This window comes from Schistocerca cancellata, chromosome 2 (genome assembly GCF_023864275.1).
Source record: "Schistocerca cancellata isolate TAMUIC-IGC-003103 chromosome 2, iqSchCanc2.1, whole genome shotgun sequence".
Classification (NCBI taxonomy): domain Eukaryota; kingdom Metazoa; phylum Arthropoda; class Insecta; order Orthoptera; family Acrididae; genus Schistocerca; species Schistocerca cancellata.
Genome location: NC_064627.1, coordinates 56,788,279 through 56,805,848, shown reverse-complemented (window position 1 = coordinate 56,805,848; position 17,570 = coordinate 56,788,279). Strand labels below are relative to the sequence as shown.

At 42.9% G+C, this 17,570-nt stretch overlaps 1 protein-coding gene and 1 non-coding gene across 4 annotated transcripts in view; one reads left to right on the top strand and one right to left on the bottom strand.

The window, feature by feature from the left end:
* The window catches only part of LOC126161329 (solute carrier organic anion transporter family member 4A1), a 1,079,633-nt gene that overhangs the window by 793,780 nt on the left and 268,283 nt on the right, over positions 1 to 17,570 (top strand). The gene's annotated exons all lie outside the window — the stretch shown is intronic.
* On the bottom strand, positions 4,963 to 5,034 carry Trnah-gug (transfer RNA histidin (anticodon GUG)). Its single transcript has one exon. It is a non-coding gene; the product is annotated as a tRNA-His (tRNA).

The window sequence follows — 17,570 nt, the reverse complement described above, 5'->3', positions numbered from 1 at the left end:
CTCATGAAATATTAGAACTACCCATGTTATTCAGCTCTCCTTGTGTGATCTGAATTACTTCTCCTTTTGATCTTCGATGATCAACTCGTGTGCAAGCATAGCATGAAAGCTAACATGCATCCTCTCATATAAGGGGACATTATGGACTGGCCCTTTTCGATTTTCTTCATAAATGTAGGACATGTACGTTTGAAACTAAAACACAGAATTCGAATGAAAGTAAAAAAAAAAGTTACTGCTACCGAAAATCGAACCAATTACTTCGAGTTTATATGGCTTCAACGCTACGCTCTCATGTAACGGTGGCTTTCTTAAAGATCATGATGTTTTTTTACTTGACAAGTGGCTCTGAGCACTATGGGACTTAGCATCTGTGGTCATCAGTCTCCTAGAACTTAGAACTACTTAAACCTAACTGACCTAAGGACATCACACACATCCATGCCCGAGGCAGGATTCGAACGTGCGACCGTAGCGGTCACGCGGTTCCAGACTGAAGCACCTAGAACCGTACGGCCCCACCGGCCGGCCTTTACTTAACAGTGCTCCAAAATCTTCAGATGTTCAGCATCGTACCTCTTTAGGCAAGTGTTGTCCGATCATTGCCCTTAAACTCCTATAAGTATGTAAGTTCAGTCAGTCTGAACACGGTAAGTAAGAGGCCACAAATTTAACAAGAACAACCTCTGCTACCTAGAACAGTGAGCATTCTGCATGCAACCCCGCGCATGTGCCGTCGACCGTGTTATCCCTCTAGAGGTACGAGCTAGCATTAAATCCTCAGTGCTATCGATATGTGTCATATCGACTGTGGCAGTTGTTTGTCGATTGCCGGTGGGAGATAACGCAGCAGGTGTTTGAATTGCCGCGCTGTGTTTTCGAATTCCGGCCGCGATTGGCGGGGACAGGAAATTAAAATCGCGGTGGTGCCGGCTGCGGTCTGCTGGAAGATTTCTGATTAAAACATTAATTTCCGGATTGGTGACAGCGTGCAAGTTAACAGGCGTCGTTACGAGCCGAATTTGCTGTTTGTTCCTCGACCGTCTGTTGCATTCGTAACGATACAGAGATGGCACTGCGAATCGCTTCACATAATTACGCAGTAGCGAGAATTGTCATTAATTTCGTCAAGAACATTGTCCAATATCTTTGCTGTTCATTGCCCTCTGCGACAAATTCTTGCAATAGTTCGCACCTACGGAAATCTTTGTTTCCGTCAACTGTAAGTAGATCGAGGAACTACGTTTACAATAAATTTTAAGGGACTCCGGAACGCCCTATACTTGCAATGTTAAAATAACGCTTATAAATTACATCTTACCTCACAAAGTATTTGAGGTAGGAAGTTGAACTTTTTACAGATTATTTATTGGAATATGGGCTACAACTTAACATAGGGATTTTACAAAATTTTAGTTCAGTTATTAAAGACAATTTTTTTTCAATTGTAATGAAAATCACAACATTTTTTTGCAATTTATTATTTATATATTCAAAAATATACAGTTTTTTGGAAAAAGGCTGTGTTAAATTATGCAGGAGGTACTGTGTAACATTTACTGAAAGTTTGAAACAAATATGTTTGGAAGATCCTTAGAAAACATGTAATTAGTATGAGAAAATAAAAGTTTTGGGAATCGAGCGACAAAGATTGGATTAACTTTTTAGTGCATTCCAGGTCCATAGGATGGATTATCTTCATCCTCTGCAAACTCCTCCTCCAGCTTCCTCTTGTTCCTCCTCCTGTTTACTCTTGCTTATATTTCTAGACTCTTTACAGCCCTGTCTGCAGCCCGAAGGCGTTCCTTGTCTAAAGCAAGCATCGCTCGTACCATGTTAGAACCTATCTTCATTCCCATATTTCTAAATACCTTGCACCTTACAATGTTGCCATAATTGAAAGTCGCAACAGCATCATACACACCAAAGTGAAGTGTTTCTATTCCAACAAATACAGTCTTGGGGATTCTCGACCATATAACACTATTTACACTTTCATTGGGGTTTTGAGTTTTTCCGTGAATACACTTTTTCAACAGTTCAGGTGCTGCTAAGTCTCTGAAAATAGGTTAGCCACAACACATACTTTATCTCACATCACTAAAATGTACCTGATGAACACGGACGTTAATAATAACACCATTTGACAGCAGTTTAACAGCGCCACAGTGGGTCACGCCCATATAGAACACATTTCAAAAAAAAAAATTAGAAATAGTTGTAGTCTTCGGAATTGAATAAATTATATATCTATTAAAAGGTAATAGTCTGCAGATTCAGAATACGCAAAAAAGTAAAAATTGAACTTTTCATGATTTTGAGCCTTTCCGTAGCCCCTTGAGCATTACGAAGCACCCGATAGGAGGAAAAGGAAATTCAGTTGTGGCACAGAAGGAGAGAACGAATACGAGACTTTTTTCGCTTTTAGAAGAAAATTTTATTAAAGCTGCGATTTGGAATTCCATTCTGCTCCGGTTCAGCTTGGTTCCGTACTCTCGATTAATAAATAAACTAAGAGGCATTTGGTATTCCACGCTGCTGCCATAAGATTTAGGGATGTAATATGCTTACAACTATCTATTCGCTACTATCTTCGTGTGTTCATTCCATTTAAATTAAAATCTAAGTGAACCTCACATCATTCTGTGGTGGTACACTAAGTCGTTAATGGACGAAGCCAAGGTTTCTTCTACCTCTGGTGTGCGGTGCGAGCGGTCTGCCTGTTTGTGCGTCAACATGGGTACTTCTGAGATTGAGTAAAAATACCACGTACCGCGATAGTGCATCTGTTTGGGTTAGTCGTGGCAATTTCAGTCAGTTGTAACAAGTGATACGTTATCTTCTTGGTGATTAGCGTAAACCAAAGCTACTACTGACAAGGGAACCTCCCCATCGCACCCCCCTCAGATTTAGTTATAAGTTGTTTTCTCGATTGATCTGTGTTCAGTTTTTCAAGGTCTACCCACTGTGCCAACTTAGAATTAAATCTGAGAGGGGTGCGATGGGGAGGTTCCCTTGTGAGAGTAACGTTTGTTGAATCAAAAGAAATCGTGAAGTGGCAAAGTAGGCAAAATGCATTTTTAATTTTCGCCGAAGCGTTGCCACAACTCAAAAGTTTGTTAATTGCGAAGTAAAAAAATAAAAATAGTTAAATTTACCTATCTCATGTTTTATTTCCAGAAACTAGCCGTCCTATTTCATCTGCTGAAATGTTAATTTATATATTTATTGGAAAGCCCTTTTGCATGACAAGTTAAATCAATATTTCATTTCTTGCTGCATGAATTCTTCTTCCTCTTTCCCCACATACATTTCAAACGTTCTGATGTCAGCTTCCGCAGCTATTGGATGCTATGCAGCCGTTTTCTTTTTCTCTCTTGTTCGTCGCAGAACACCGCTTTCTGAATTTTTGGTACTAAATAAGTTCCAGTTAGGTCTGCCCATTATGTTGTTTGCTTCTTTGATGTCATTTTGTGTCTGTGTAAATCACTCTGGTTGTCCTCTCAGCTAATTTGCTTCGTGAGTCTGTCATCATCCATCGTAGCAAATCCAACGCCGAAGAACGATATTCTTCTTTTGCGCTTTGTGTCTGTAATGTTCACTACATCTGCATAGATTTCTTTGTTAGGTCGTGACGTTTTCTGTCTGTTTGTGGTGTCCTCGGGGCTATTCTCATAATTTTGTTCATGCCATCTTTCCGAACTAGTTTTAGTGTTTCGACGCTATACAGAGGCTCAAGTCTCATGTTTAATTTTGGTGTCCCGCGATAAAGCTTTCATCTAGTGTACGGTTCTGGTGTTCTGTATGGTTCAAATGGCTCTGAGCACTATGGGACTTAACTTCTGAGGTCATCAGTCCCCTAGAACTTAGAACTACTTAAACCTAACTAACCTAAGGACATCACACACATCCATGCCCGAGGCAGGATTCGAACCTGAGACCGTAGCGGTCGTGCGGTTCCGGTGTTCTGGAACGCAATGTTCATCTTATTTGTTCTTATCCCTAGACTCTCCTTGTCATTGTTATTTACGCTAGCCACTCACCTAAATATCTGTATGAGATTGCTTTCTGGATCTTGTTTTCATTTATGAGTAATCTCTGTGGACAAATGTTAACGTCTTTGGGAAAAATTTATGAACTAATTTTTCCTGCTTGCACGTTTAGGTTTCCTTTCTGGATTTTGGCACTTTCTGGTGTGTCTGTTATCAAGGCAATGTCACTTGCGAGAGCTAGACAGTCCACATAGAAGTTATCTTTTTTTAATTCCATTTCGATGCCTTTCGTGTGAAATTTTCTTCTCTCTCTAGTTCTTTCAGGGCGCAGCTGAAAACCGAAGGTGGCAATTCATCTCTCTAACTCACTCCTGTTATTATCGCAAAGTTTTCAGAGAATTTTCCAGAGAAGCTGACTTTACCTAAGACACATTAACAAATAGTTAATCTAATGTTTGTGGTTTTGGATCTAAGGCGAACTTTTTTCATATTATTGATGAGGAATTTTCTGTCATTGCAATCATACACTGCCTTGTAATGTACAAATGTAACTGTTGCATATTTATTTCTCAGCCGTCTCATTCGCAGAATAGATTTTAGATTCCAGATTTGTTAGCTGCATTATCAACTATTCTGAAATTCACCTTGATATTTCTGTATTTGGGATTCTGCACGATCGAGTAGTACTATTTGTTGTACGTAAAAAGATTAGTGATTACGGGCATTATCAACTATTCTGAAACTCACCTTGATATTTCTGTATTTGGGATTCTGCACGATCGAGTAGTACTATTTGTTGTACGTAAAAAGATTAATGATTACGGGTACTGCAAGAAATCAAACGTGTTGCCGTCTTGTATGTAGATTACGTGTACGACGAGTTCGAGTTCGTGAGAGAACATGCCATTTTCATAGGACTATTCATAGTAGAATATTAAAAATGTCCTCCACCGTGACAGTGTTTTACCACTGCCGTGACCAGGATTCGAACCTGGGTTATTGCGGCCACAACGCAATGTCCTAACCACTAGACGATCACGGCTAACCGGAGGACGTGGGAACACTGCCTTGCCAACAGATAAAGCTTCCCGTAGCTGCCGCTGCGCGCTGCGACATCTGTTGGGGAACTGAGGAAACGTGATGCTCGGGGCCGGACTTGCGCTATCCTACACTCAGAATTTTTTTGCAGTTTCTTCTACATTTCAAGAATCTTGCATTATTTCCGCCGCAACCACTTATATATGAGACAATCATACATGCTGAAATGTGCAGCACTGCACACGCGTTAGCCTCTCAACGATATTGCACTTCTAACCGAAATGGCGCAAATGTAATGAAATAACTCATTTGCACATAAGCTGGAAGACGATATGCAAGCGTTAGAAGTATACAGTTCCGTTTAGGAAACGTATGCATATTTGCTGCTGTATCAGTCCGATTTCACAGCAAATCTGTCTCACTAACAAGTAATCCTAGTAGCCAAAAAAGGAAGTACAGTATTTCATTATTTCTTGTTCGTGTAGATTGGTTATTGGCATTCAGATTTTACAATTCTGCAAATTCGGCAGAAATGTACGTCGACGAACTTTGGCATACAAGTCGGGGAACATTTTAAAGTAATTAGTACAACACTGTGGCCGGGCTTATGACTCCATGTGTCAGGTAAAATAATCAAGTCAGCAGTCTAAAATTTACGAGAAATCGAGGATTTAGGTCCGTTACATATACAGAATGATTCACGAAGCTCTGCAAATATTTTAATATGTTACTCTGCAAGTAAAACTAAGAAAAAATTTCTTATAAACGTATGTCCGCAAATGTTTAGTTATGGCTAGTAAAAGATTTTGCCTGACATTTAGCAACTTCGCTAATATGAAGCCATCGCAAAACTGTACGAGGTTAAAGTAAAGCACGATTTCCATTTACGTTATTGTTATTGGTCTGGTGAATCTAATAAAACATGCCCCAGACGTGTATCGGCAGTAGTTTTCCCTAACATCCAGAGAAGCAAAGGTTATTAATACAAGTAAATATGTTTACTTTCCATTAAGAATGTAGAAACATTTATTCCATTGTTGGCAACCATTAGTGAGTTGCTATAGTCGTTTCTTAACATTTATTGAGAATGTATTGTGAAATTGTATGTACACTGTACAACTTCCTAAACGCCGAGCTTTGTTTTTTCAGGTTTAACATGAATTCACTTGTACTATGGTATTAATAAAAGCAGATTATCTGACACATTCATACAGTTTCAGTTAACGTTATTACCATTATTTTTCCAAAATTAAATTCTCTACACCTTCTGTTGAAAACCTTGTGCAATTCTCTGGAATTAAAAAAAAAAAAAAAACAAATTGGGCCAAGTAGTTAATAAATTAAAAATTTTACGAAATTACGTCTTTGCTTCTCTGAATGTTCTGGAAAACTACTGCAGATACACGTCTGGAACATGTTTTACTAGATTCACCAGATCAATAAAACCGAAATAAATGGAACTCGTGCTTTACTTTAACCTCGTACAGTTTTGCGATGGCTTCATATTAGCGAAGTTGCTAAATTTCAGGCAAAATCTTTTATTAGCGGTAACTAAACGTTTGCGGACCTACGTTTATATGAACTTTTTTCTTTAGTTTTACTTGTATAGTAACATATTATTTGCACATCTTCGTGGATCACCCCGTATATTAGAGGAGGGAGCAGGGCAACAGCCAAGAGGTAGAAGAGCAATGTACAGATCACAATCGCCTTCTGTGTACAGGGCTTCAAGTCGTACTTCACGAGTAAAATATTTGCTGCAGCAGCCCATATTAAAAAATATTATACAGTATGATGCAAAAGTAACTGTACACACTTCGTGGGTGTAACGTATGCATGAAAATAAGCGTAAATTGTTAAATAACGGTTTGACCAAATGGTTCAAATGGCTCTGAGCACTATGGGACTTAACATCTATGGTCATCAGTCCCCTAGAACTTAGAACTAGTTAAACCTAACTAACCTAAGGACATCACACACATCCATGCCCGAGGCAGGATTCGAACCTGCGACCGTAGCAGTCGCGCAGCCCCGGACTGAGCGCCTAGAGCCGCTAGACCACCGCGGCCGGCTCGGTTTGTCCGAAACTGCTTTATTTCAGAATTGTGCAGTAGAGTAGGGGGGTCACAGGTGCAACACAAACACTCAAAATTAATTCTTCTCCAAAAGTGGCGACACGAAGGGACTCCAAATTCAAACCATCCCCGTGATCTATTTCTACCCCAGAACATGATGAAAATGATGTCCATGTAGACGAGGATAGTGATGTGCGCCAAGTCTTACCGCTCTCGGAACGTTCGCCTGATTCTGCACAGTTGCTCAGCCGTTTTCAATTCGTGCTGTAGTTGTGATACATTCTCAATCGCAACACCATACACGAGCTTCTTGGGACAGTCCGAAGAGTGCCCTGGGGTTAAGATCCGGCGGGCCAAGCAACTGGTCCTACACGACCCATCCACATATTGGGATATGCAACAATGAGCTAATCTCTATCCTCCTGACTGAAATGTGCTGGGGAACCGTCGTGCCTGGAGCTTAAGTTGTTTCGTGTAGCGAGTGGGGCTTCATGAAGCAGACCTCCCAATTCGTGTTCCAAAAACTATCATGCACTCTTGCCAGTCAGGCGCTGTGGAATAACATGCGGTCCAAGTAACTGAGTGTCCACTGTAGAGTTGGGCAACACGATTCTTTTTCCCGATTCGATTCCTACGATTCAATCTCACATTGCGAATCGATTCCTACGATTCGTTCACGATTCATTCTAGTCTGCGATGGCACGATTCTTACGGAATGCAAAAAGTTCTACATCTTACTCACAGATGGCAGGACATGTCTGAAATTGTCGATGGGGTTAGAATCGAACTGTCATATGATAATATATGCCATAAACAGTTTATTTATGAGTAAACTTGCAAATGACGTTACAAGTGTGATTCTCGATTTATATGTCACGTTTGATTTGATTGCATCTATTGTTTTATTTCAGTATGCCAGGAAAGAGGAGTCGATTTGTGCGAAAGGTGGTGCAAAATTACGTGGTATGCCAGTTTGGTTTTGTGGCTTGAACGTATCTAACTACGGACGTTTGTTTTATAGTAACAAAATCTAGCAGTGAGGCAGACGTGATTTGGCTCATATCATCCTATGTTTTTCTGTGCTAAGATGTCGTTCCAAGTCCACATCACTCTTGCAATTCATAACCCAGCTGACAGCCCTTCCACAAGGCAAATTTAGCTTAACTTTCATTTCGTCTAAATACGAAGCATAGGTATTTTGCTTTTAATTTGTCTGAGAACTTGCCACTGGCACAACTATTTACATGAGAAGACGACACTGCCAAGTGTCACCTTGGTTTTCACGCGTAATATTACGGCCCACGAACTTCGTTTGTTCGTTTCGAGCTTCCTTTGTTGACACGCGTCCTCCACTTGACTGCCATCTGGCGGCCGTAATCATTCGGCACGACTCGGCATGATTCGGAAGTTGCCTTCGAAGCATAGCGTACTAAGAATCGATGAATCGTTGGAACTTGGAATCGTCACGACTCGGAAACACACAATCGTTCTTACGATTCTTTTGAACGACGATTCGTCAGTATCATGATTCGATTCTTACGATTCTTTATTTAGAGTCGTTCAAATGAACGACTCATTCACGATCGCCACAACTCTAGTCCACTGTATACCCCAAATGTTCACTGTAAATTGATGTTGATGTCCTCGTGCTGTAGTTATGCGAGGAATCTCATACACCCACATGGGTATGTTACGGGCGTTCACGATACCCGCACGGGTAAACAGGCTGTCATCCGCAAAAAGTATCCAACGACCGAACACTGGATCAGCAGCATGGTGCTCGAATAACCAGTGACAGAAATTCCCACGTCGAGGATAGTCTACGGGTGCCAACTCCCGTACTTTCTGCAGGTGAAATGGTTGGACTCGCTATCTCCTAAGCAGGCGCCGTACGTACATTGGTTCAGGAATCCCTACAGCAGTGTGGAGCGCGTGTACAAAGCAACATCAGTCGGTATCCAGGCAAACACAACACGCGAAAAGCCTGAAATGCCCCACGATGTTATGCATCATAACTCGGAAATAAAGCTATTTCAGAACTTTATTTAATATTTTATTGTTATTTTGATACATTCATTACACCACGAAGTGTGTAAGTGTGTAATGTCCCCCTGAACGGAGGAGAAATGCAGACACTGAGAAACGCGGATAGCAGAGTTTGCCGAAGATTCGCGGACACCACTTTTGTCAGCTAATGGCCTTGTTCAACAATACCACGCAACTTAAAACGGGTCATTGTTTCTGCCGCATCCTGCATAAACAACGAGCGATAAGTCTTAAATGTACCTTATGTCTATAGTTTTCGATTGTGGCCAGCACGTAACGTCCTGCATTATTGTTTTGGTGAACTGGCGTTGTTTCGTGAAACATATTCCGGTTCTCTTGTGGCTTTCATGCAAAAATGTGTGGTTGCAACGGCAGTTTGCGGTTGCTGCATATGCCTTTGCTACATGTTGGCAAATGGAGGAAAGTATAAGTGCTGAGCAATAGCCCATCGTGAGCATGTACAGAGCGCAAAGGCAATGAAAAAATCACACCAGCCTTTGACAGGTCATTCATACCCCTTTTAAGAAGCAAGACAGCTGCTACGAGTAGACACAGTGTTTCGATGTTTTGCAATTCTGAGAAACCTTGGAGATATAATCACCAAGGCCGGCCAGGGTAGTATATCGTTTACATGTTAATTTCAGATAATACTGTTAAGGAGATGCGATAACTCGTTGAACAACCTGCCTTTTATTTTATTATTATTATTTTTTTTTATTTTATTTTTTTTTTACTGAGCTGCTTGGCAATGGAACGAAGAATTGTCCGCTCGAGTCATTAAGAGCTCCAGAAAATCTGGATGTCATTTATTTCACTATCTTTAACCTGACTAATCGGCCGGATAACATGGCACTCCCATAAATTTCTGGACTTGCCGCGAAAGACACTTCGGACACAGTCGATTGTCGAATTAATCATCGGAGAAATTACCGTAGATATCTCAAAATATGGTCACGAAGTTATGTGGGCTTATGCAGCACAAATAGCAGTGACAGCAAACTCAAAGATGAGTTCTATGGAAAATGAACAAGTGTGTTAGAGAGCATAAGCGCCCTCAAAGCAACAATTTTAATAGAAAAGTTGAGGGTGGCCACTGATAATAGTGTAGTGGGAAGACATGGAGCTGATACATTAAATGACAATGGGGAAAAGTTAGTGGATATGTGTGAGGCATTTTCCTTGGAGATTTTAAATGGTTTCTTTCGTCACAAGCAGATCCACAAATACACATGGGAAAGTTCTTCCAGAAATGTTACTTCAATAATAAACTATATTATTAAAAAAATTCCAACATAAGAACTGAGGATGTTAGAGTCTGTAGAAATGCAGAATGTGACTCAGATCACTTCCTGTTAGGTGCAAAGATGATAATAACATCCAAGGGCCAATAACAAATTAAAGAGGCAAGATATTCTCACGAGGACAGTGGATACTATGAAATACAACTTAGACAGCTTAAAATAATAGTCTGTACAATTTCTTTATAAATTATGGTTCTCAAACAGAGGCATTTAGAAGAAGGAACGGTGGAGCATACGTACCAAGGAATTAGAAATTGCACACATGAAGTAACATTTGAAGCACTGGATCAGCTAGAAGAAGAAAGAAAGCATCCACCCACAATGGTGGGCTCAAAGCACTGAAGAAAAAGTGAACCTAAGAAAGATGTTCTATAATAACTCGTTGGGAACAAGGGACAAACGTGATAGAGCCTTGTATGTTGGACTACAGAAGCAAAAAAGAACATGTGCTACAGGAATATGAAATCTGGGAGGATAAACGCAAGAAAGTCGATAGCCACATGGGGGGTCACAAAAGTGGTGCAGCGTGGACAGTTGTTGCAGGACTGAGGAAAGAAGTAAAGGAAAAAGTAAACCTGGCGGTTATGAGTGTGGTGGAGTGGGAGAAGCATTTTAAAGACCCGCTAACAGAAGAATGGACAGAGTACAAGGCAATCAAGTGGGAGGAGATAGGGGAGAAATAGGTGAGTGAAAGGGTAGAAAGGCACAGAAGGAGGCTACACAAATGAAAACTGGGAAATTATCGGGGTCTGTACATGTACCAGTAAAGTTCGCCAGATACGACCCAAGCAGTCTGAGTGAATATCTAAGGAAGTTATTTAATGAATGTATGTGGTATCGGTCAGGAATGTGGAATCAACGGGTCCCCGTTTACTGAATCGTCAGCTTCAACAATTCGATTTCTCAGCGCTTGAAAAGTAGCTGCCTTATGTGGGACGAAGACTCTCTTTTATGTAGCCCCACAGAAAAAAAGTCCTGAGATGTGGATCTGGTGACCTGGGTGGCGAAAATCAATGAACAAGATCTTGTTGTCCACTTTTTCCAATCCAACGTAGTGGGACGGTGTTGTTAAGATAACGGCACATCTCAACGTGATGGTGAGACGATGCTGTCATCCATAAAAATGGAATCATTAGAAACTTCTTGAAGTTGAGAAAATAACTAATTTCGCAGCGTGTCCAGGCACGACATACCTGTCACAGTTTCCCCTGGAAAAAAAAGGTTCATAAACCTTGTGAGCAGAAACGGCAGGTGACACATCCAGTTTTGGTGAGTCTCTTTCATGTTCGTCGACGTTGCCATGATTTTGTGACCCCCAAATTCTTAAATTATGGTGGTTTATTTTACCCGATAGATGAAACGTCGATTCGTCCGAAAAGATCTCATCTACGTGATTACTCTGCTATTCAGAATAAAGTGCCTCGTAGAGGGTTCAATGAACCACCTTCAAGCTGTCTCTCTACTGTTCCACTCTCGAACGGCACGCGGGAAAAACGAGCACTTAAATTGTTCCATGCGAGCCCTGATTTCCCTTATTTTATCGTGATGATCATTTCTCCCTATGTAGGTGGGTGCCAAAAGAATGTTTTCGAAATCGGAGGTGAAAACTGGTGTTTGAAATTTCATGAGAAGATCCCGTCGCAACGAAAAACGCCTTTGTTTTAATGATTGCCACTCCAATCCACATATCATTTCTGTGACCCTGTCTCCTCTATTTCGCGATAGTACAAAACGAGCTGCCCTTCTTTGGAATTTTTCGATGTCATCCGTCAGTCCCACCTGATACGGATCCCACACCGCACAGCAATACTCCAGAATGGGGCTGACGAGCGTGGTGTAAGCAGTCTCTTTAACAGACCTGTTGCAGATGAATAGTTCGAAAAAAAAAAATGTACTGCAGTAACTGCAACTAGTAATGCTTCAGATGCAGGCGCGTTTCAGAACGCGCCACATCGTTGTTTGAGGAAGTGGCCTGCCCGTCTCATGGACTTCCGAGGGCTCCGTGTGAACGCATCTCGGATACGCTCCGCATTTTCATCAGACGGGCGTGGCCGCCCAGTGCTCTTCCCTTTGCATGTGCAGTCAACGTCTAACAATTTTGTGTGCTAGTCAGAAATCTGCTTGTGCAGAGGCGTTTCTTGCTGAATTGACGGCGGAATGCACTTTGCACTTGAACAATAGATTGACTTCGCGCAAATTCCAACACAAAATGACTTCTTTTGTGGTGTAGTCGCCTCAAAGGGAGGAGTGGGAACTAGTGATGCCACTGGGCTACTGAGAGTGATAGGGGAGAGGTACATGGAGAACAAAAGGAAGGTGTATGTTGTGTTCATTGATCCTGAGAAGGCTTTTGACCGTGTCAGATGGGACAAACTCGTGGAGATGTTGAGGAAACATGGAGTTGACTGGAGGGATAGACGGATAATTAGAAATTTGTATTTGAACCAGAGAGCAAGAGTAAGAATAGGAGATGTGATGAGTGAAGAAATTGAACTTGGAAGAGGTGTCAGACAAGGTTGTTATTTATCACCAACACCGTTCAGCATATACCGGTATCTGGTGGAAATTATTAGTGAAAATTTGTATAGGGGGTCGGAGAGTGGAGTGTATAAGATTTGCAGACGACATGGTTGTGACGGCAGAGAGTGCAAGAGAGATGGAACAAATGTTAGATGATCTAAACACAAAATAAGAAGAATATGGAATGAAAATTAACAAGAAGAAAACGAAAAGCATGGTAATTGGAGGAAAGGGGAGAAAATGTCGTATGAAAATAGGGGGCGAGGAAATAGAGCAAGTGAATAACTTCAATTACTTGGGAAGTGTAATAATGGATGATATGTATTCCTCAACAGGAATTAGGAAAATAATTGCAATGGCAAAAGAAGGATTCAAGACGAAACAGAAATTACTTTGTGGACCACTAAACAAAGATCTGCGGAAAAGACTTGCCAAATGTTACATCTGGAGCGTTGCACTATATGGTGCGGAGACCTGGACATTGAGGAAGGGAGACGAAAGAAGATTGGAGTCACTAGAGATGTGGATATGGAGAAGAATGGAAAAAGTGAAATGGGAAGACCGAGTAAGGAATGAAGAAGTACTAAGAAGAGTTGGAGAAGAAAGAAACATGCTGAAAGTCATCAGAAAGAGAAAACGGAACTGGATTAGACATTGTTTGAGGAGGGACTGTTCATTGAAAGAAGAAATAGAAATGGGGGAGGGAAAAAGGGGAAGAGGAAAAAGCAGATATCAAATGCTGGACAATATCAAAGGAGGCAAATATTCAGAAATGAAAAGACTGGCTATGGACAGACAAAAGTGGAAGAGGCTTAACCCATGACAAGACCTGTCGTAAGGCAGAATACGATGCTACTACTACACTCCTGGAAATTGAAATAAGAACACCGTGAATTCATTGTCCCAGGAAGGGGAAACTTTATTGACACATTCCTGGGATCAGATACATCACATGATCACACTGACAGAACCACAGGCACATAGACACAGGCAACAGAGCATGCACAATGTCGGCACTAGTACAGTGTATATCCACCTTTCGCAGCAATGCAGGCTGCTATTCTCCCATGAAGACGATCGTAGAGATGCTGGATGTAGTCCTGTGGAACGGCTTGCCATGCCATTTCCACCTGGCGCCTCAGTTGGACCAGCGTTCGTGCTGGACGTGCAGACCGCGTGAGACGACGCTTCATCCAGTCCCAAACATGCTCAATGGGGGACAGATCCGGAGATCTTGCTGGCCAGGGTAGTTGACTTACACCTTCTAGAGCACGTTGGGTGGCACGGGATACATGCGGACGTGCATTGTCCTGTTGGAACAGCAAGTTCCCTTGCCGGTCTAGGAATGGTAGAACGATGGGTTCGATGACGGTTTGGATGTACCGTGCTCTATTCAGTGTCCCCTCGACGATCACCAGTGGTGTACGGCCAGTGTAGGAGATCGCTCCCCACACCATGATGCCGGGTGTTGGCCCTGTGTGCCTCGGTCGTATGCAGTCCTGATTGTGGCGCTCACCTGCACGGCGCCAAACACGCATACGACCATCACTGGCACCAAGGCAGAAGCGACTCTCATCGCTGAAGACGACACGTCTCCATTCGTCCCTCCATTCACGCCTGTCGCGACACCACTGGAGGCGGGCTGCACGATGTTGGGGCGTGAGCGGAAGACGGCCTAACGGTGTGCGGGACCGTAGCCCAGCTTCATGGAGACGGTTGCGAATGGTCCTCGCCGATACCCCAGGAGCAACAGTGTCCCTAATTTGCTGGGAAGTGGCGGTGCGGTCCCCTACGGCACTGCGTAGGATCCTACAGTCTTGGCGTGCATCCGTTCGTCGCTGCGGTCCGGTCACAGGTCGACGGGCACGTGCACCTTCCGCCGACCACTGGCGACAACATCGATGTACTGTGGAGACCTCACGCCCCACGTGTTGAGCAATTCGGCGGTACGTCCACCCGGCCTCCCGCATGCCCACTATACGCCTTCGTTCAAAGTCCGTCAACTGCACATACGGTTCACGTCCACGCTGTCGCGGCATGCTACCAGTGTTAAAGAATGCGATGGAGCTCCGTATGCCACGGCAAACTGGCTGACACTGACGGCGGCGGTGCACAAATGCTGCGCAGCTAGCGCCATTCGACGGCCAACACCGCGGTTCCTGGTGTGTCCGCTGTGCCGTGCGTGTGATCATTGCTTGTACAGCCCTCTCGCAGTGTCCGGAGCAAGTATGGTGGGTCTGACACACCGGTGTCAATGTGTTCTTTTTTCCATTTCCAGGAGTGTATTACTACTACTACTACGCCATGTCGCTACAAAAAAATCTTCCTCTAGCCATTGACATGAGCAATATGTTTCTAAGTTTTATAATTCGTCTATGGAATGAAATCCGTTCTTTTCTTTTTGAATCACCCGGTACCGTTTACATTCAACTATCATATACAGGGGATAGCCAAAATAATGTGAACAGTGGTAGTAATAGGATGGTTGTGTTTGACGGTCAACAACACAGGTAAGGCAGGATGTGTGGCGCTGGACTGTGCGTGTTCAGTACGGACTAGGCATCAGTGGAGGTTGTTTACGAGTAGTGAACTCTTCGTATTTGCGTTCAGAGGCCGAGGTCGACGTGCAATGAAAGACCTAACAGAGTTCCAAAGAGAGCAGACTGTGGGGGCATCAGTACCCAAGACAGCCAACTAATTCAATGTTTCAAGAGCAACTGCTTCAACAGTCATGACAGCCTACACAAAACATGGATAGACATCATTGTGCAAATATAATAATGGGCGCAAATCAAAACTAAATGACTGAGATCGTCGTACGCTAACACGAATTGTGTCAAAACAACAAACAACTACGGCGGCTATAGTGACTACAGAGCTCAAAATGGTTCAAATGGCTGTGACAAGGGAACCTCCCCATCGCACCCTCTTCAGATTTAGTTATAAGTTGGCACAGTGAATAGGCCTTGAAAAACTGAACACAGATCAATCGAGAAAACAGGAAGAAGTTGTGTGGAACTATGAAAAAATAAGCAAAATATACAAACTGAGTAGTCCGTGCGCAAGATAGGCAACAACAAGGAACCAACAAGCTCACGGTCGCCGTGGTCCCGTAGTTAGCGTGCGCAGTTGCGGATCTAGAGGTCATTGGTTCAAGCCTTCCCTTGTATGAAAATTTTAACATTTTATTTTCAGTTTATGTGACATACGCTTATGTTTTCATCACTTTTTTAGGAGTGATTATTACATCCACAAGAAAACCTAAATCGGGCAAGGTAGAAGAACCTTTTTACCCATTCGCCAAGTGTACAAGTTAGGTGAGTCGACAACATATTCCTGTCATGTGACGCACATGCCGTCACCAGTGTCGTATAGAATATATCAGACGTGTTTTCCTGTGGAGGAATCGGTTGACCTATGACCTTGCAATCAAATGTTTTCGGTTCCCATTGGAGAGGCACGTCCTTTCGTCTATTAATCACACGGTTTTGCGGTGCGGTCGCAAAACACAGACACTAAACTTATTACAGTGAACAGAGACGTCAATGAACGAACGGACAGATCATAACTTTGCGAAAATAAAGAAAGTAAAATTTTTACCCAACGGAGGACTTGAACCATGGACCTCGCATTCCGCAGCTGCTCATGCTAACCAAGAGACCACGGCGCTCCTTGCCCTACATTATCCTTGATGTTGCCTATGTTCACATGGACTACTCAGTTTGTATATTTTGCTTATTTTTTCATAGTTCCACACAATTTCTTCCTGCTTTCTCGATTGATCTGTGTTTAGTTTTTCAAGGCCTGTCGAATGTGCCAACTTACAACTAAATCTGAGGGGGGTGCGATGGGGAGGTTCCCTTGTGAGCACTATGGGACTTAACTTCTGACGTCATCAGTCTCCTAGAACTTAGAACTACTTAAACCTCACTAACCTAAGGACATCACACACATCCATGCCCGAGGCAGGATTCGAATCTGCGACCGTAGCGGTCGCGCGGTTCCAGACTGAAGCACCTAGAACCGCTCGCCCACAACGGCCGGCTGCAGAGCTCAATAGCCATCTTAGAGACCGCCGTATCTATCGACACAGTCCGCCGAGAACTTCATAAGGCGAATAATATTCACGGACGAGCTGCTATACCGAAACCATTAGTGATGACAACCAACAAAAAAAAAAAGCGTAAAACATGAAGTCAGGAGCATAAATCCTGGGCGGCTGATTAGTGGAAACACGTCATATGATCCGAGGAGTCAATGTTTTCGTTTCCAGAATGAGATTTTCACTCTGCAGCGGAGTGTGCGCTGATATGAAACTTCCTGGCAGATTAAAACTGTGTGCCCGACCGAGACTCGAACTCGGGACCTTTGCCTTTCGCGGGCAAGTGCTCTACCATCTGAGCTACCGAAGCACGACTCACGCCCGGTACTCACAGCTTTACTTCTGCCAGTATCTCGTCTCCTACCTTCCAAACTTTACAGAAGCTCTCCTGCGAACCTTGCAGAACTAGCACTCCTGAAAGAAAGGATATAGCGGAGACGTGGCTTAGCCACAACCTGGGGGATGTTTCCAGAATGAGATTTTCACTCTGCAGCGG